Below are 22,030 nucleotides of genomic sequence, written 5' to 3' on the forward strand. Positions count from 1 at the left end.
CAAAGTGAGCACTGTGCGTGCTAGTGAAAGTGGGCGGCGCAGTAACACAGGGGGGCGGAGAACAGCGTGAACGGCGATAATAGGTAAGGATAAAGTGGTCAAAATTACAAAATATATACAGAGTGTTTATGTACAATATTTCAGATAAATAGATTGACCACAACAGCGCCCAAGTTCTAGGCTGGGTAGTCAACATCGTTTCAACCTGAATTATTGCAGGTCATCATCAGGACAATGGTCATTAGTTTGAGGGTAGTGCTCTATAGGAAAAAGAGAGGGAGAATGATCAGCACCTGAGTGGCCCAAGGAGAAGGGGAACAATAGATAAGGTAAGCAGAAATTACCTAACAAAGATAGTCCAAGGTAAGGATCTGAGTAATCCAGGAGTAATCAAAACTATGAGGCGTCAGGGATCAGTGTTGGTGCTGTATAGGGAAGTAGACAGGGTAAGGGGACATCTGGACGGCCGTGTTAGCAGCAGATGTAAAAGTGCATTAGACTAGTGTGTGTATACAATTACCCAATAAATTTGGTCCTGCAACGTGGTCGGCAATGTATAAAGATCCAAGTGGGCCGTGTTAGTAAATCCAGAGGCAACCCGGTTAATGGGCGTGGCGATAGATCTGAAATGTAGGGGAGGGAGGAAGGAGTTAAGTCAGCGTAAAAATCGGGCTAGATAACCGATCGCGTCATGGGGTAATGTCAGGGTAGAGCCGTCACTTACTTGAAGCTGAAGTATAGAGTGACGCAATGGCGGGAAGTGACTTCATGTGCTGCAATGGAGCTAAACCTACGCGATGCAGCAGGGTTGGGGATAAATGAAGCGTCCGTTAACACAGGAGTACAGGAAAGGGAGAATAAAACCCGGAAGGAGGATCACGTGACGCGAGTCACGAGGGGCAAAGCACTAGACAAGGGAAAGGAAAAGATAGTCGTGGGCCCCCGGGGGGACCAAGGAGTGCCAATTGAAGAAAGAAGTGCACCGAGCGTGCAAGGTTCAAGGCTGCACTTCGATTACAAGATAATTGATGAGTTTAGAAAGCTAATCACACATCATATTATATATTCCGCAAATAAATGTAACTCGTAATTGGCATATTATATGGGTGTCATCAAACAAAGTACAATGAGAATAATTGTAGTGACAGAATAATTACATCAATTCAAAGGAGGAGAAGTATTGAACATGAGCACAATTAATGCGGAGAAACAAAGGTAAAACCATATTTTCAGACAGGAAAATGCATGTGTGGCTTAAAGAACCAAGTAATTTTGTATAAAACTATGGAGATGGAACAATGCCTGCGTATATCCGAATAGTCACAAGGAGTTAAACATTTAGGCACATGATGATGATGTTACCATGGTGGGGACCATAGGATGAGGACAATTGAACCCATCATAGTGACCAACATTGTTGTACAGATATAAATTAAAGCAGGTATAAATAACAACAGTTGAGGGTACGTAGGGTGGTTTAATGATAGCAAAGGAGAATCTAAATTATATAATCATAATAGGTGTCTACCTGTGGACTCAATGTATTGGGTGGAGCACTGGAATGAGTGAAAACGGGCCAAGGAGCATGTGGTGGGTTCATTGAGCTGTAATAACCGTATTCCATTCATCTCGGGTGTTTAGACCATTTTCAACGGAATTGCAGCGTGCAATCCATCTGCATTCGCATTTATTCAGTAACAATTGTAGGTTGACGTCAACGTATTTGCCCAGTGGTTCCAGAATTGATCCACAACCGGATACTATCGGTCGTCCAGGGGGGTTTGTTGAGTCCTTGTGGATCTTGGGTAGTACATAAATAACTGGGGTCCGAGGGTGTGGGTTATTAAGAAAAGCGTGTTCTTTTTTAGTGATGATGGCAGAGTCTAGGGCATGCGTTGTGATTGATTGTATTTGCTTCCGAATTTCAGAGAGGGGATCTGTAGGTAAAGACCGATAGTGAGAGGTGTTTCTCAGCTGACGTAGGATCTCGCTGTCATAATTCTCCATGTCCATGATCACTATACCCGGTTTGTCAGAAAAGAATTGTTTGAGGCGGATGCGTCAAAAGAAAAGGAGTAAGTCCTCTTGTAGTTTGAAGAAGTTGTTGTGTTCTGTCAGGACAAACGAAAGGCCCTTGCTGAGAAGTGAAATCTCTTCTGAGGAAAGGGTATGCCTGGAGAGATTGAAAATGGGAATTGGAGAGGCATTAGGTGTTTGCTGTTCCGTCAGGATATCCAAATTGTTTTGCTTGGTAGGCAGTTGATCCGTTGCAGGTTGCTGATATACCTCAATGTCCATTGAGAGTAGCCTGGTGTCATCAGTATTGGTTGGCATATGGGCGAATTCGGCTTTTTGTCTGGCAATGGGAAGGGACGTCATTGAGGGCCCCATTGATAGAATTTGCAACGTGTTTGTCGCTCGCCCGCGTACTGGTATTGATAGTTGGGTCTTGTTTGTCCCCGACCGCGTCCGCGGTTCCCTCCTAAAAAAATGTTAGGTAGTAGCAGTTGAGGATGTGGTCTGTTCTGTGGTCGATCAGTACTCGGCCCTTCTCCAGGGTCCGTGTCCTCTATGGATGTGTTGGAGGAGTCTGAGAAGGTGATGGCTTGATTGTTCCTGTATCTGCCCCAGTTTCTGCTTCTCGGTGTTTGGTAAGGTGTACTGAAGAATGTATCAAATAAGTAGGGGTATGTTGTGTCCTTGTTATAGTTTTTTTATATCTTTTTGGATTTTGGTTATCTTTTTACTCTGCTCAAAGGTGTGGAATGTGGCAATGGTACTGTTTACTCCATCCAGTAGGGCCTTGGCGTCAGATGGATGTATCTGAGAGGATTAATTTCTCAAGTTCTGCAACCTCTTCTAGTTCCTTGCCACTGTGTTCTATGGCTGTGTCTATGCCCAACACCATCCAATGTCTGGAGCAGGTAGTGGCAAGGTGGCTGAAGCCAGTACGAAATTTCGGGTCTTGTGTAAAGATGGCCGGAACATTGCGTATTTGAAGACCAAGTGGTATGGTATCAGATTTTAGATATTCTGTTAGCACGCGTGCGTGGAGGTCTGTAAAAATTTGTTTTTTCTTTAGGTTCTCGAGATTCTCCAGTAGAACCCTTGAAGAATTAGGGGCTCCTGCGAGAGGGGTGGACGTATGCGAAAGTAATGAAGGGCATATCTGCAGGCATTGTTCCATCTTCGTGGTTTGAACAAATTTACTTGGTTCTTTAGCCACACATGCATTGTCCTGCCTGAAAAAATGGCTTTACCTTCGTTTCTCCGCATTATTTGGGCTCATGTTCAATACTTCTCCTCCTTTAAATTGATGTAATTATTCTGTCACTACAATTATTCTCATTGTACTTTGTTCAATGTCACCCATATAATATGCCAAATACGAGTTACATTTATTTGCGGTATATATAATATGACGTGTGATTAGTTTTCTAAACTTATCAATTATTTTGTAATCGAAGTGCAGCCTTGAACCTAGCACGCTCGGTGCACTTCTTTCTTCAATTGGCACTCCTTGGTCCCCCCGGGGGCCCACGACTATCTTTTCCTTTCCCTAGTCTTGTGCTCCGCCACTCATGACTCGCGTCACGTGATCCTCCTTCCGGGTTTTATTCTCCCTTTCCTGTACTCCTGTGTTCGCGGACGCTTTACTCGTCCCGACTCGGCTGCATCCCGGAGGTTTCGATCCTCTGTTGCAGCACATGAAGTCACTTCCCGCCATTGCGCCACTCCATACTTCAGCTTCAAGTAAGTGACGGCTCTACCCTGACATTATCCCACGACGCGATCGGTTATCTAGCCCGGTTTTTACGCTAACTTAACTCCTTCCTCCCTCCCCTACCTTTCAGATCCATCGCCACGCCCATTAACTGGGTTGCCTCTGGATGTACTAACACAGCCCCCCTTGGATCTTTATACATTGCCGACCACGTTACAGGACCAAATATATTGGGTAATTATATACACACACCTGTTTAATGTGCTTTTACACCTGCTGCTAACACGGCGGTCCAGATGTCCCATTACCCTGTCTACTTCCCTATACAGCACCAACACGGATCCCTGGTGCCTCGTTGTTTTGACCACTCCTGGATTACTCAGATCCTTACCTTGGACTCTCTTTGTTAAGTAATTTCTACTTACCTTATCTATTGTTCCCCTTCTCCTTGGGCCACTCAGGTGCTGATCCATTCTCGCTCTCCTTTTCCTATAGAGCACTACCCTCAAACTAATGACCATTGTCCTGATGACCTGCAATAATTCAGGTTGAAACGCCGTGGACTACCCAGCCTAGTACTCGGGCACTGTTGGGGTCAATCTATTTATCTGAAATTTTGTACATTAACACTGTATATATTTTGTAATTTTGACCACTTTATCCCTACCTGTGATCGCCGTTCACGCTGTTCTCCACACCCCTGTGTCACTGCGCTGCCCAGTTTCACTAGCACGGACAGAGCTCACTTTGTGTGTTATGGTCATTGTATATTCATGTGTACTGTAGTGCTTCTTAACTACTTACTTTTTTTTTAATATATTTCTTATTATTCAGCTTGAAAATAATACAATAGTTCGTACCATATAAGTTCATCATAGAGATCATTGTAAATTGTACATTTCCTATAGCACATCTGACAACTTTACGGAAAACAAATGAAAAATACAGATAGGGCACGGCAAACCCATATATCCCCCGGAAAAAAAACCAAAATACAATTACCCATTAACAAGGCTAATTATTTTCCTTCAGCTGTTCAGCCATTGTATAAATGGAGCCCAAATTTGTACCCCCCTTTCACGTCTCCTCCTACCTCCCCTCATGAACACAGCTGATTCCAAATTATGGAGAGCTAGAATCCTTGCTCTCCAGTTCACAAAAGTGGGGGGGTAGGACTAATCCATTCCGATGTTATACATAATCGTATTAAAGACATAGCAATGGATATTAGAGCTGTGGTATGGCTCGCTCTTAATGGCAAAGAATCAGTCTCACAACCTAGTATTACTAATTCCGGAGATAACTCCACTGGGATTTTAAGGCTTGTATTAATAAATGTCTGAACGTCTTGAAGGAACTGAGCCAATTTAGAACAGGTAAAAAACATATGTACGTCATTAGCTGCTGCTAAGCCACATCTCGGGCAGCTATGCCCACCCCTACCTCCCCATTAATATATTTTGGCTGGAGTATAGTAAAGATTGTATAGGGCCATATAGCTTTGGAAGCGTAGGCTCCCCGAGATTAAAACCGTACTAGATAACTCTAATGTATGAGTAATATCTATACTCGCCTTACCTAACTTAGATTCCCATTTAGTATTGTAAAGCAACAGATCACCGGGAAGGCCTGACAATTTTTGATAAAGCGGCCCAATTCGTGAGTTCTTCAAAATCAGGTTTATAAGGATATTCTTGACAAACAGAGTAGGGGTGTTATATGAAAGTTTAACTAAAGGACTTCGAAGATGCAAATATTTGAAGAATTCATGTATATCCACACTGAACTTATTTTTTTAAAAAAGATAAGAAGCCATGCTGCCCTCGTGTGCTAAATCACCTAGAGTAGTGATACCGTGGTGCCTCCACCGAATTGTGATTTGATCTTGAAAGATAGAGGGTAACAGTCTAGCCGCTGACAGGGGGGTATAAAAGTTAATATTGGCGATGGACCATCTACGCCGTACCTTCCTCCAAACTGAGTACATTGACATGATTACTTTAGGTTCAAGGACTGACAATAAAATTCCCTTGGCCTCCTCTCCTAGTCCTATCTCAAAAATAGAAGGTGCACGACATAGTGGAAGTATTGCTCTGTCTCCAAATAGTGGGATAGCCAAATGTTGAAGTAGAGCTGTCCAACTGTATAGCAATAAATTAGGAACAGACCACCCACCCCTAAGCAGTGGTAACTGCATCCATTTCGCTGCTCTTCGGGGCTGACGGTATCCCCATAGAAACCTACTGCAGCATCTCTCTGAACGGATAAGACTTGACTGAGCAAATTCTAACGGAATGGTCCTAAATAAATAAAGAAATTTAGGCAAAATCAGCATCTTTAGCACATTCCTTCTACCAAACATGGATAGGTGTAAATTGTCTAATCTTTGTAGAGTAAGGCTAACAGTATCTATGATGGGTAGGATGTTCATATCTGGTAGTTTATCAACTAATGCTGTAATTATTATCCCTAGGTACACTGCGCTTTGGACCACTGGTGCATCAAAGGGGCCCATTGCTGTAGATTGAACAACCTGCGTTTTCTGGGCATTGAGTTTATAGCCCGAGCACTGGCCATACTGTTCTGCTAGGTTTTTAATTGCAGGAAATGAAGTTGACACATCACTAGTTAATACTATAATATCATCAGCATATGCCAAGATTTTGAATTCACATGTATTAATCCTAACCGGAGATATATTTAAGGAGAGCTCAAGTTTACACAAAAACGGATCTATATACAGTGCAAATAGAAGGGGTGAGCAGGGGCAGCCCTGCCTAGTGCCCCTGCTGATGTCAAAAGGTCTTGAAGCCAGCCCTGATATAGATAGGGTTGCGCAAGGTTTATTATATAGTGACTGCAGGGCATAGATGAAATCTAAACAGAACCCCGTCCAGTGCAGAACTTTCCACAGGAACCCCCAGGCAACCCTGTCAAACGCCTTTTCCGCGTCTAACAGGATTGCACCAAGGGGGGATCCCGTGGCTTGAGCCCAATCCAGCAATGCTATAACACGGCGGACATGATCCGCCGTGTCTCTGCCGGGGATAAAACCACGTTGGCGGATAGACACTAATGGCGATATCACTGATGCTAGCCTTGTAGCCAAAATCTTTGCGAAAATCTTATTATCGGTGTTAATCAGTGATTTCGGACGGAATGATGCAGGGTCCAACTCCGGCTTATTCTTCTTTTTAAAAATAATAATAGTTGTAAAACGCCAAGAGTCTGGAATACGGCCTAGTTGCGCATCTCTAAGGATTGTTAGAAAGTCCTCCCGTATCTCAGAGCGAAATATGGTATAGAACTCCAAAGGAATAGAGTCCGGACCAGCCGCCTTACCCTTGGCTAGTGAACTCAATGCCAGTTCCACCTCTTCCCATTCTATTGGAGTCGCCAAAATAGTGTTCTGCTGGTCTATTACTTTTGAGGTGTTAAGATCATTTACAAAAGTGGCGAACTCATAATCTATATCAATATCCTTAGGTTCCTCAGTGTATAAAGAACCGTAAAACTCAGAAAAAACAGTCAGGACTCCTTCAGGAGTATCATGAATGTGCCCCTGGGTATCTTGAATCTTAGCAATACGGTTGGCCTGGGCTCGCTGCTGAAGTCGTTTGGCTAGGACCCTGCCGGATTGTTCGCCAAACTCAAACATCATCCGACGATACTGAAGATATTTAGCTGCCAGGTCCTGTCCAAAAAACTCAAGCAGGGAAGCCTTTATATGCGCAACCTGAGTTTGACTATAGGTTATATCACGGCCCTCCCTAATTGCGACAGTGAGGAGAACCTCTGCGCACCTTAGTGCGTCAACCCGCACATTAGTCTGCTCTTGGATTTGCTTCTGGCGAAAATGTGAAAAGCTTTTTGTTTCGCCCCGGATTGCTGCCTTGAGTGCATCCCAAACGATGTTACTGGGAGCTGATCCCCTATTAAGGTTAAAAAAATCAGATACCCATGGCCTCATATGATCTAAATAGAGTTGTTCTGATAAAAGTTTTCTCTCGAAAGTCCATGATCTGGGAGGCTTCGAGTGACGGTTTAATATAACATCGATGACCAACGGATTATGGTCAGATATTATACGAGGTGAAATTGAGATTGATGTATTGTCTGCAAACTGATCGGAGAAAAAGACATAATCCAAACGTATCATTTTCTTATGGGGGGCCGAAAAATATGTATAACCATCCAAGTGCTTCAAATGATGAAACCACAGATCAGTCATTGAATGTTCCTGAACCAGTGCTTGCAACGCTCTGAATACTCTGTGTTTCTTGCCCACATATTTTTGCCCTCCTATAAGATTAAAATCAGCAGAGAGATTAATATTAAAGTCACCACAGAGGCAGATAGGATGAGGCCAAGACGCTAATTCTACATTTAAATGATGTAAAACTGCAGGGTCGTCGATATTTGAGCTATATACAGTGCAGATAGTCAATGCTCTACCATTAATCAAAAGCTCAGAGATAACCCACCGCCCCCCATTATCTTGAGAGGTTCTTACACACAAGCCTAACCCCCGCCTCGCTAGGATTGCTACCCCTCTTATCATTGAAGACTGTCGGGAACACCCAATTAAATCAAAACCAGGGATTTTTAATTGATCACGGTTGTTCCAGGGCACATGAGTCTCCTGCAAACATAATTCCTCTAAATGTAGAGCCTGAACAACCCTCGAAAATAATGCTCTCTTCTTCCCGTTGTTAAGGCCACAAACATTCCATGATGCTATGCGAATTTTACCCAACGCCATTGAGTCTTTTACAAAGCAAAGCAATAACTATAATAATAATAATAATAACAATGATACCATGATGAAAACTATTCAATTTATCAAGCTTTTTTTCCTTTTTAAGTGGCTTCTTAACTACTTACAAAGATTATAATTTATTTTTTCACCCTGTCACGTTGTGGTCTCCCTTCCTTTGTTCCCCATACCGACTGTGATTTATATCACTGCTTCCATTTGTGCTGCTTGTATATATTTTCCTCACGGAACTGTGGCGCTCTTGGCCAATACTTTTTGCCTCCTGTCTCTGACCTCAAGTGCGTGGTCTCTGCTGACTGGGTGCAGGAAGGTGCGGGGGCATTCCTGTGGCAATTCTTCGCCAGGAGGACAGGCAGCAGAACAGAGCTTGAGACCTCGCCTGGATGCTAGAGTCTGCAGAGTGCTGGGCCCGGTAAGACCACTAAGCTTTTGTTTCCCCAAGCGGCCCTGTGATCACCCCAGGCATTTCCTCCACTAGACAATGGTCTCCAGGTTGCCTCCCAGATGATCTGGGTAATGGCGGGGTTGGAGTCTGTGCCGTCTGGCCCTGCTGGCCTCTCTGTCGGGCTGTCCGGAGCTTGGTGAGTATTTTTTGTTTGCTACCACCATACCCCGCTCCCACCTAACTACGAAACAAATCATGGTACAAGGGAAAGTGAAAACACTCCTGTGAGAACAATTCACTTGTAGGGAAATCAGTGTAATGGGGACGAAGAGACTCAGCCACCAGGGCCAGACAAAAATGGACCATTACACCAGGGGCTGTAAAGGGAGGCACAGTGTCAGCTCCCAGTAACACAGCACTGTGTGCAGAGGCCACAACTACATCTGGAACAGACACAATATTTCTGGCCAATATGGATACCAGGACAGCCCTCTAAGGGAAGATGGAGGGAATCTGCGTGGACTGCAGGACTCGGTGAAGCTGAGGCACGACTATCTGAAGACCAGATATGAGCAATGCAGGCTACCTTGACACTGCTGTCGGCCGCTTTCAAGTTTCTTTAAAAGAGGGTTGATCTGCTCAAGGGTTGAGGCTGCAGAAGGGAGGGTGATGAGCAACAATGTCAGGGTGGTGGATTTTCAGGAGGGGTGGAGGGTCAGAATGGAGATTGACCCACCTGACTGTGGGTCATGAAGATCCCCCCTGGGCGCAACACCAGGAACCCTGTAAACGTACAGGACATAGTGCATGAAGATAGCTTAAGCATCACTCCCGTAGGAGACCCCTGGAGGATGCTGGCCCCAGGCATGCACCATTGGGTTCAGGACTCGGTGAGACTTCCCCAGTGCCATGAGAGTCCTGACTTAACCTGCCAGCTGCTCCATTGACCGCAGATGCACGTCTACGCATGTCGTCTTGGCACAAATCCAGTGCTGAACTCGGACATTGTTGGCCCTCAACCAAATTGGATGCTGTGGGGAAGGTGATGGACAACTTCACTCCATCCTTTGGTTATTCGTTTCCCTTCTATTGTTTTGTTTAAGTTTGGCCTTGAATGACAAGTCACTGATTTATTTCAGGGCAACAGCTGCTTCAAAGGCAGAGAAACGAGGTGGGGGAGTTTGGGATCATGGGTTAATCTTGTTTGGTTTCCAGTAGTAGTTTTGGTTAGGAGTTTGTTTGCAGATATGTCTTCCACATTCTTAGCCCTGGGGCCACTAGAGTAATGAACACAACTTGCTTAGATCGTGCCCCATGCGGTAGGCCCTAAGGGCCAGATGTACGACCCTAAATTGCATGCGCTAACGGGTCAGCGACCCATTTGCGCATGCAAAAACTAATAGGGGCATGTACAATTCCTATTTAGGGAGTCGCAATTTTTTTGCGGCTCGCTAAATAGGAACTGCGAATCGCTATTAGCAAGGGCCTTTTCAAGGGCATCCCTTCCTAATAGTGACCCTCTACCCCATGTATGAATGTTTTGCGACCACAATTGTGGTCGCAAAACACTCGCAAAATACAGCCCTCTTCAAGAGGGTGGTAATGCCCTCACAAATGGGAAGGGTCCCCAGCAGGCCACCATCCTTGGGAGGGCCAGCCATTCCCAATGGGGTCGCAAATTGCGAGTGCCTGATGAATATTTTATGAGTAGGCATGCAATTTGCAACCCCATTGGGAATCGCAAACAGTGTCTCAAACACTGTTGTACATGGCGTTTTGCGACTCGCAAAGTGCGACTCGCAATCGAGCGCAATTTGTGAGTCACAAATTGTCATGGTCGTACATCTGGCTCGAAAAGACTTACATTTCTAATTTCACAAACTACACCTCCTCACCCAATGTAGGAAGATGGAACAGCATGAACGCCTTCGCGATGCATGTAATTTGCCCCAGAATAAATACATCCACAGGACTACGTCAGCACACACAACATAGCCAATGATCAGTACAGAATCAATTACCTGAACATGAACGGTCGAATTTATAAACTCAAGCGGGGGCTGTTGTCCATTATGCTAATCAACATGCACCTGATGTTCTTATGCTGCAAGAGACCCACCACATGGAGACAGAGTGCAACTTTCAGCACTACCTGGGCATGGGGTAGTCCAGGTAGGTAACACCTCCACCAGGATGGAGAATGTCCGGATGTAGAAATTTGGAAGGATCTGTAGGGGTGGTTAATATTACCTCCTAGACTGGAACACACAACTTCAATAGAAAATTGGGACGGGAGTAAGGTTAAAAAACTGGGGGATGTATTCAGTATGCATTCAGGATGCACTACTTATCCTTCACATCTCACAATGGCGGTTTACATGTTTCAGCCATCATTGCCCCAGTTGGTCGATTGGCTTTTGTCAGGATCTATGGTAATCAGATCCCTTTTTTCGGTGCAAGGAATCTGCCTGCTGGAACTTTGCATTTGAAGGTAAGTACATTCACTTACATATTTTACAGAGATATCATTTTTTGCACATTCCCTGGGAAAACAAAAAAGAATTTTGAAAAGCAAGGTATAAATATACTCCCACAAGCGGTTACATTTGGTGTTTGCCTGATATTTAAACCACCTTCTGTGCATCCAAAGACAAGAAATTCAAAATGTGAATAACATTCACCATCAGTGATATGGACATATCTTTTTGTATACGGCACAGAAAGCAAACTTGTTGGGAAAGAAACTAGCGTCATATAGTGACTTTACTACTGCTACCAAGAGTTTGTCTCTAGCGAACCACTGTTCTAATAGTACATGGTCTACGTAAAAAAGTCACATTTTGTTAAAAGTTGTCAAAAAGTGGATAGTAAATGGAGTCGTCATTCTAGCCCTCATTATGCGCCTTTTTGTCACGTTAAAATGACTCTCATTGTGTGCCGTTCATTGTTCATCAGGTATCACATGCAGCTGTTTTTGAACAGTGGTATTATATATGTGGTCTTTTTTTAAATGTTAATCTAGCTGACATACATTTAAAGCAAAAGTTAAGATGTTGGCTTCAACAATGGTGTGAAAACGATATGCGTCAATAGCTAGGTCCTCATCTTGAGTGTGTTCCTTCTACAAAGTCATGTGACAAAGAGAGACATTTAAAACAGGTTCTTAACTCTTTTATCTGGTATGGTGTCCCAAGTAAAAACTTGTGCATGTTTTTGAGGAATCACCATACTAGGCAAGAACATGTTTAGCCGGGGCGTTCAGTGCAGTATAAATTAATAGGTTAGCTTCTGCTGAAAACTGTGAGGCCTTCTCTGACCCATACATGGCAAGACATCCACCACGGTTATTTCCCCTTTTTAGACCACCTTTTTTAGGGAGAGGCCAGAACTCACAATGAGGAAGAAAAAAGAAGGAATTCAAATGTGACGACACGTACCCAGGAATCCATACCAGGAGCAGGACAAAGAACCAGACTCCAGTGACAAGCACTAGCACTCGCTAATGTTCAACCTCACTGAATTATCCCTTTCCGAAGAACAGATATCTATCCTTAATAAAGGCCTTGGCTTCGTCCCCACTAAATGATTTCTAAGTGTTACGAGGAAACTTGCTTATCGGAAAAGGGACACATTGTCCATCCTTGATTTCTATGGTACATCAGCCTTACGATAATGCATAGTCCGTCATTGCTGAATACATCATAAGGTGTTGTCTGTTTCATCCTTTAAAAACAGACTCTTGTCCATTCTTCTGCCAGGCACTACATGTACGTATGATTACGGCAAGCACCTACACCTGTTCCTTGATTTCTATGGTACATCAGCCTTACGATGATGCATAGTCCGTCATTGCTGAATACATCATAAGGTGTTGTCTGTTTCATCCTTTAAAAACAGACTCTTGTCCATTCTTCTGCCAGGCACTACATGTACGTATGATTACGGCAAGCACCTACACCTGTTACTAGTTAAAGTTTCTGCACGAATGCTGCCAATCAAGTTCTCGCCCTAACACAAACACCATACACTTAGGGCTAGTCCCGAAACCTTAATCTCAGACGTCTACTTTTGTGCAAACAAAGGTAGTAGAGTTAATGACATTATTTTCTACACCAGAAAAAGAGCATGCTGGCGGAAGGTTTTCTACTCTATGCTCCGTATATCAGGTTCCAGGAAAACACCTCATGGGCTCAAATTAAAAACAGCGCCCTCGTCCACGCTCAACGCCAATGCCACCATCACCCTCTATAACAACGGTATCACCCTAATCCAAGCCTCTAATGTCAACCTAGTTAAGATGGCCACTATCTTCCCGTTGCTCAAAACCGCGGCCTCGTAGAAAACCAATGATCCCTACACTCACCCTACCTTTACTCTGGATCTAACCAGCCCTCCCCCACCACATCTGGGAGGTCCACACTTTATCCAAATCATTCTTCACCTTTAGATGATCACAGTGCGGTTCAGTGCCCTGTTCAATTGTGCCAACACTCTAGACCCCTGACTCTGACGGAGAGTAACACCTCGTGTTCGCCTTACGCACAGCCCGCCAGTCCGACTCTAACTGTTCCTCGAGCGGAGAGACTCCCTAGCGACCTACTACCATTGCTCTCAATGAACGATCCCTCTTCCCTCATCCCTCTCTCCACGCCACCCACTAGGCCGGAGACCTTGCAATTGCCCTTCACCGACCATGATCGAACAATCCCACTCAATCCTGTTGGGACTGTAACAGACGCACAGCTCAATGCTCATACCTCCCTCACTAATTCACCAACTCCAGTCCTTAATAATCTACTTCCTCCCCAGGAACTACACATCACCACCACGGACCCCATGGACTTAGATCGAGGCCCCCTTTCTCCGCCCGATTTCCCAACACTCAGACTTGGTTGCGCGCCTGGATGATATAACTTTTCAGTTACAACTTCTCACAACTGAACTACATGACTTGAAAGCCCTCTCAACTGATCATTTCCCCTTGATCAGCTCCTTCCTCACATCCGCGAACTTGCCTGCCCTAGGGCTAGAGATCGCATGGGCCTGCTTTTTCCCCCCTCGGTCTCGAAAACCATACCCCTACCTAACGACCCCCTCCCGCCCCAGAAGATTTAAGGCCTACGTTGCGTCTAATGAGACCAATGTCCTTCTCAACTCTTATTCACCTAGGTCCAACTCCAACACGATCCCTCCGGGACAAATACAAACCATCCACCCTAACCCAAACAGAGAACACCCTCACAAGCTTAGAGTAATCAATAACGACAACCTCACGAGAGTGAACGTCATCTAGACTCCTTTCCCCCTTAATCAGGTACGGCTTAACCTCTTCCATGCTCGGTGGGAGTGTGCGTCAGACTGCCGGGGGCCATCCGATTTGCTCACGCGTGGAATTTGCCCGCACTGCGGGGGAATGTGCACCGCGGCAAAGCTGTTAAATGTGTGCTACTCAATTGCAGGTCAGCCAGTAAACACGCCTCCGATATCTTCGACCTCATCCAACATAATGAGTTAGACATTATCATCCTCACTGAAACGTGGCTAAATCCCGCCACCACTCCTATCCTAGACTTCCTAGTACCTCCTACCCATGACATTATTCGTCTTGACAGAGCTCTGAAGCTGGGTGGTGGCCTAGCCTGTATTCACAGGAACACACTCTCGATCTCCCACTTGGAGTCCTCTACGCTTCCTCCTGTGAATACCTTTCCCTCAGCATTTCAAGTAATACCCTACCGGTGTGCAAACTTCACACTTTCTATCACCCTCCGGGAGACAGTCTCCCCTTCATCGAGCAACTTATGGAAATCATCTCTGGCAATGTCCACTCTGGATCGTCCCAAATCCTCCTCGGTGATTTCAACATTCAATGGTCTAACCCCAACGACCAAGCTGTAACATGCCTTAAATCATTCTTAAATTATCAAGAACTTATTCAGCATTGTGACCAACCAATCATAATAAAGGAGAAATTCTAGATCTCATCATCTCCAAAGGGCAGACCATCACATTGGATACCATTACCCCTTGCGATTGGTCCGACCACCACTGCATCCTCTTCTATATTAACAGTGAGGTGTCTATGAGAAAGGCCCAACCAACGAAATCAAAGATCTGGAAAAGGGACCTCAGATCTTTAAATTCATATGTACTAGCAGCCCACTGTAAATCTTCCCTCTTCTCCCTTCTCTGACTTGGTTGTGTTTCAGTTACTCACTGACTTTTACAACTCGACCATCTCCAACATTATGGATGACGTTGCTCCTCTACTACAAAGAAATGCCTCAACAAAAATATCCAAACCATAGTTCAACGACAACTTAAACTCGGAACGCTGCAACCTTAGGGCAGTTGAACGATCCTGGAGATCCAAACCCTTCTTGGACCAACTAAAACTCCTTAGAGATGTGAGGAGCTCCTACAACAAACAAATCAAGAGTGCTAAGGCAGACTACTTCACATGCCAACTTGATCAAGCGGCTACCCATCCCAAGAAACTTTTTGAATTGGTAAAACAGCAATCAGTGGTAGCTCCAAACTACTCTGATTCTAGAGGCAGCCCACCCTCCTGCGAAAAGTTGGCTGCTTTCTTCACTGAGAAATCAAGACTAATCAACATTGAACTCGCATCTAAGAAGGCGCTACTGCCTTCTTCTGGGTCCGCACCACCTCCTGGCCTCTTAGAAAAACTCAAACATAGCGGCTTGAACACCAAGAACAATGCATCATGGGGCACCTTTACCCCCTTCAGTGAAAATAACATCAACACGATTCTTCAGAGTATCAACCCATCTAATCACTTCAGCGACCCGTTGCCTCCGTCCATCTTCAAAGAAATCAAGCATGTCTTCATCCCCACCTGGACAAGGATTGTAAACGCTTCACTGTCACAAGGCTCGATCCCAGACTGCCTAAAAGCAGCTCAGGTATCACCTATACTAAAAAAAACTAACGCAGATAGAGCTGACCTCAACAACTTCAGCCCTATCTCCAACATTCCCACCCTAGCCAAACTCCTAGAAAAACACATCCAATCCCAACTCTGTGCTCACAGAGAATTTTCAACTCCTAGACCAGCATCAATCTGGCTTTTGGAGGGGGCACAGCACTGAATCGGCTCTCACTCACGTTATGGATGACATTTTAAAAATGCTTGACCATAATTAATCCTGCCTCCTATTCCTCCTTGACCTTTCCTCTGCCTTGGACACGGTCAATCACGACAACCTCCTAGCCATCCTGAAGAACAGGATGGGTTTCTCTGGTCAGGTGTTACAATAGTTCACGTCCTTCCTTCAACACAGATCACAAAGAGTCAAGGCGAACCACTCTCTCCCAACCCTCACCAGTACTCATGGGGGTCCCCCAAGGGTCCGCCCTATCTCCTATACTCTTCAACCTATTCTTGGAACCATTAGCTAATTCACTAATCTCCACAAACATTCTCTTCCATATGTATGCGGACGATACGCAACTTTATTTGTAAATCTGCTCCCCTGATAACATCATCTCGCTCAACTCTACCCTTACGTCTACTCAAAACTGGTTAACCGAGAACCACCTCCTACTCAATACCTCCAAAACAGAATTCCTTCTCATCTCTCCCCCGAACCACATCCCCAAGCTAGACCTGTGGCTGACTCACCTCACCGCTTTCAACTGCTCCCCCCTCATTATAGACTCTGCCAAATCTCTCGGAATCACTCTGGACAAGCATCTGAACATGAAGACTCATATCAGTAATGTGTGTAAGGGAGCCAATCACTTGATGAGGACACTCATAAATATCAAGCCATCCTTCCACAAACTGATTTCTACAGGTGGTCCAAGCGCAGGTTTTGCTGAGGTTAGACTATGGTAGCACTATGCTCTTAGGCCTCCCCAAATATACCCTGGCTCCACTAAGGGCATCCCTGAATGCTGCGGCTTGACTGGTTACAGGTACCAAAAGAAATGCGCACATATTCCCAGTCCTAAAAGCTCTTATACGATTGCCCTACGAGGCTCGAATTCAGTTAAAGATTGCCGTTCTGACGCACAAAGCCCTCCATCTCGAAACTCCTAGTTACCTAGCACAAAAGCTTGAATTATCCTGCGGTGGTAGAGCCTCAAGAAGCGCTAACACTTTCCTCTTGAAACCACACATCTTCAGCAAAAAGAGAACCTGCCACCGAGCCTTCTCCGGCACTGCCCCGAAGATATGGAACTCTCTTCCACCGGTAGTACGCAGAATCTCCTTCATGATTGCTTTCAAACTAGAAGCCAAAAGATTCCTAATGAACCAGTTCTTACCTGAATGTGGTCAGGATCAGCGGCTTTAAGTCACCGTTCCTTCAACAATTACACCTTTAGTGGATGCTACTCTTCTTTACCTCATTGTGTGCCTTTCTCTTAGCCCACTATGTACCTCTTATTGTATTACTCTCCTCTGACCCCTTATCCTGTAAATTTGTAATTATGCTTGTTTGTTATTCTTACTCGATGTCAATATTGCATTTATTACCTACCGTCCATCCTATTGTAAAGCGCTCTGATGTCCTTCGGGATCTTGTTTGCACTGTATAAAACTTTATAAATAAATAAAATATATATGTACACCACCGTGTCCAGATATCTACAAGTTTCAGGACAGTGAGGACCCAGTAGATAACACAACCAGGCAAGCTCCTTTTGCCAAGTAAGTAGGGGCTACGGAGGCAAGACAGCCTCGTTTTTAATCTTTATAGATTGATTTTGGATTACAATTACATTTAATTTCTTTAATTCCCCTAATGTTTTTTACCACTCACAGTGGCTGAATGCCAGACTGCCCGCCACAATCCCACATCCTATCAGTTCTTGTTAAACCTATAATAAGGTATGCACTGCATGTTTGTACAGGGGGCGCTATATTATTAGATATGTTCGGATTTACCTAGTAAATACATTATCAACAGCGCAGCATATTCAGGGTGTGACACATCCTCCTACACACAGCGAGACGTAAATATATCAGTTGCATATGTCAGAGGTCTCACAGGTTTGAACACTAGCTAACCTATTACTTATGTCACACTTAAACTGCCCCGACTAAACATGTACTTAACTAGTACTGCAATTCTGTAAAAACAGGCACAAGTTTTTACTTGGGTCACAATGCCAGATATAAGACTTAAGAACCTGTGTGCAATGTCACCCTTTGTCACATGACTTTGTAGAAGGAACATACTCAAGATGAGGACCTAGCTATTGACGTACATCTTTCTTTTTAACACCATTGTTGGACCCAACATCCTAACTTTCACTGTAATTGTATGTCAGCTAGATTAACATTTTATTAAATTACCACGTGTCTAATACCCCTGTTCAAAAACGACCACATGTGACACGTGCCGAACAAAGAAAGACATACGAGAGCAATATTGTCGTGACAAAAGACACATAGTGAGAGTAAGAACAACTAGACTCCATTTACTGACCACTTTTTCAAAACTTTTAACAAAATTTAAACAATTAAATTAGACCTTGTACTATTAGCACCGTGGTCCACGAGAAAAGCTCTTGGGAGCAGTAGTAAAGCCACCACATGACGGTAGCGTCTTTGACTACAAGTTTGCTTTCTGTGCCACACACGAAAAGATGTGTCCATATCACTAATGGTGAAGGTTATACACATTTTGTAGTTCTTGTCTTTGGGTGCATAAAGATTGGAATAAATATTGGGCAGACACCAAATATAACTGCTTGTGAAAGTATATTTATAGCTTGCTTTTTTAAATTTGTCTTCTTTTTTGTTTCCCCAGGGAATGGGCAAAAAAAAAAAAAGCTACGTAAAATACGTAAGTGAATGTACTTACCATCATATTTAAAAGTTCCAGCAGGCATTGTCCTTTCACCGAACGAAGGGATCTGATTACCACACGTCCTGACAAAGGCCAACTGACACAATTGGCTAATGATGGCTGAAACATGTAGACCGCCGGTGTGAGACGTGAAGAATAAGTAGTGCATCCTGAAAACATTTCCCAGTTTTTTTTAGCCTCACACCATCCCATAGGATAGGAGGTCATTTTAACCACCCTCACAGATCCTATCGAATTTCTACATCCAGCTATTCTCCCTTCTTTTGGAGGTGTTACCTACCTGGACTACCCCATGCTCAGGTGACCCGATGATGAAGCTGTCCACAACAGTGGAGATCATATACACCACTGGCAGAATCTAGTGGGTGAGAGTCTCAAAGAATCTTTATTGTGAGACTCTGAAATCTAGGATGGCGATGTTTGACTCTCATTTGATTTTTCTATTTCCTGACACATCCATGGTTTCAATTAAACGCTTCTGTTTCATAGATTTAAGCTTGATTGGATATTGACCTGAATGTGCAATGCGGAATAAACATGCCAAATGTGTTATCTGGAAATATGTCAATGCCTGATTGAAGGACATATTCTTCACCCATGCCCTATGCTAAGTACTCACACCCAAAACAGACTCATAGGCCATTCCAAACAGCTAGAACCTGTACCCAAGAGCCGTTGCCTCACTGGTGGCTTCCGGTCATGACCTAGGATTAGTACCCCTGCCCTCAGTACCCAATGGGCAGGCCATGCCCTACGTCCTAGTATTCCTACCATTACTCCATGCTTGGAAAGGTCAAGTAAGCACAAGGAAAACATGCCTAGCTTTATCGGTTGCCCAGTATCAATGCCCACTGTGCCGACTAAATAAAGCCTGTAGCAATGCCCAAAGAAGGACACACCCTTATCCAGTACTTTCCAGCAGTGCCTATAGGTCACGGTCTATTGGCATTCCGGAAGGCATATTTCCAAGATCAAACATAGTAGGATATGTTTTGCTTTTATACAAATCTGTTGCAATATGGATGAAAGCTATAAGCAATGCAAAAACACATTATTTAGGGTTGCATGCAGTTCTAAATGGAACAGTGAACTGAGCATAGTTTGTGCATATTTCCTACTTGTAATAGTGTATAATTAGAGTTTGGACCTGGATTAGAGGTACTGAAGGAATGGAAATAGATGTGGAAATGGAATATTATGCAAATCAGCATTCGGGGCAGAAGGATTTGCAAGTCCTGCAGCTAATCAAAGACTTTTTAGGGAATAGGTTAATTTTCTTTCCCTCCAAAAATCATCCATGCATCCTCTGGGGTGAAGAGTGTCCACTCACCACATCTGTAATACACCAATTGCTGCAGCTTTTTTTTTCCCACAGCGTGGTGATTCTCAAGTCATTTTTGCTAATACGCAAGCTATAATCAGTCATATTCAGCCTATGCATGCAAATAGATTGTTGGGAACATATTGAAAAATCTTTATGATAAATCAAAGTAAATTACTTATGCATATTTTGACAAAGAGGTTCCGGGGATATTTCATTTATTACTGTACAGATTTACACCAAATCAAAAAAACTCAGAAGGCAGTGATCTGTGACTGACTTACGTAGAGTCTGGTGTTGACCAGTACAGATGTGTTTAAAGCAATTTGAAGAGAAACATATTCTTTTTTGACCTTTTTATAACTTTCACTCCCTTCTCCACATGCCATTTTTTGTTCAGATTCATCACACGGAATCAAAGATAAATGTGTATAGATTACATCCTTCCTATATTGTCTTCAACCATAACTATTGGTGACATATATTTTTTTTGTTTGTGTGCATGTGTTTTCAAGTTGAAAAGGGACATGGACAGAATGAGAAAGAGACAGGTAAAAATACAGGCAGGGAAAAATACAAAGAGGTGGGCAGGCGCGATGAAAAACGGAATGTCAGAAGGATGAGAAAGGGTAAAGGAATGGGGGGACTGGAAACAGTCGATACAGAAAGGTAATAAGAGAGTCAGAGAGAGGAATTAGACACACCTGTATTGAGAAAAAGAGAAATGATGGAACACATAAGTACCAAAAACAGGTGAAAGTTACAGTTAAATGAAAGTGTGGCTATCATGAGTCCTGCCCCTTGTAAATTCCCAAATGCATACCCGAGGGGGCGCTTTGGTGCCTCGTCGGGGGTGGCATGTGCTATATAAATGCAAACACTTTTATCTCTTTTACCCCTTCGCTATCCTTCTCAATCCAAATAACTGAGTAACATATCCACCGCTCAAATCACTTTCATATCTTCACTATACTAATTCACCGCTAATCCTCTATGGGTTCCGGAGTAGCGTGCTACTTGCCGAAAATGCACTTCGACGCCTTGTCAGGGGTAGTAAGCGCTACATCAATGCAATTACAATACAATACAATACACCATGAAAGGTTATTTCTCCATAATGTAAAAGGTAACATCTGGATCCTGATATAATGCTTTAGGCATTTTACATACCTTTTGGACGCAACAAAGGATGATTCTTATCTTTAACAGTTTTCTTGGGGTTTTTACCTTACTAGTGCGTTTTATATAATTTCTTCTTAGAATGTATTAAGGTGATCTGTAATGACGGGATCCTGCATATGCTCTCCAACATTTTTTTGGAGAGGCTTGTAATCCTTTGTCATATAAAGCTCTGGTTGACTTATGTTTGAACCAGTCATCCGTTCTAAGTATGTCATCTGCTACTATGCTAATACTTCACTGTAAACCCTTCTTTCCTAAAAGAGGTCAAGAGTAAGACAGACAAGGTGAGTGGAGGAAGGGGAGGTGGAGAAGGAGGAAGGGGAGGTGGAGAAGGAGGAAGGAGAGGTGAGGAAGGAGAGGTGGGGTAGGAGGAAGGGAAAGTGGAGCAGGAGAAAGATGGGGATTAAGAGGGAGGAAAGGGGGAGGGAGGAGGTAACGGGAAAGAAAGGGGAGGGGGATGAAGGAGAAAGTAGTAGAAAATGGAGGAGGGAAGAGAGGACAATGAGGAGGAAGAGGATGATGAGATGATGGTGGTGATGTAAGTGGTGGTGTTTTGAGGATAGGTGAGGGAAGTAAAATAAAAGACAGGTATAAACACTTAGAGAAAACGTTATGCAAGCGTAAACTACACACAAAAAACCCCTCACCTTTTCTTAATTCTTTTTGGGCTTACTCCTTCAGTAAGAGAGCACTTACATAACCCAGTTCACAGAGCTGTCCTCCGCAAGCTTCTTAAATCATTCAGGTGTAACAAACAAAGATAGATCAGGAAAGGTGAAGGAATAACCCTGAGGAAGAA

General features: G+C 43.8%; 1 protein-coding gene across 1 annotated transcript in view; it reads right to left on the minus strand.

Moving 5' to 3' along the window:
- Window positions 1–22,030, minus strand: part of SEC22C (SEC22 homolog C, vesicle trafficking protein) — a 186,484-nt gene that overhangs the window by 152,842 nt on the left and 11,612 nt on the right. The window contains exon 2 of the mRNA XM_085628780.1: window positions 21,879–22,019. The gene's annotated coding sequence lies outside the window, so the exon portion shown is untranslated. The remainder of the gene's footprint in view (window positions 1–21,878; window positions 22,020–22,030) is intronic.

This window comes from Triturus cristatus, chromosome 10 (genome assembly GCF_964204655.1).
Source record: "Triturus cristatus chromosome 10, aTriCri1.1, whole genome shotgun sequence".
Classification (NCBI taxonomy): Eukaryota; Metazoa; Chordata; class Amphibia; order Caudata; family Salamandridae; genus Triturus; species Triturus cristatus.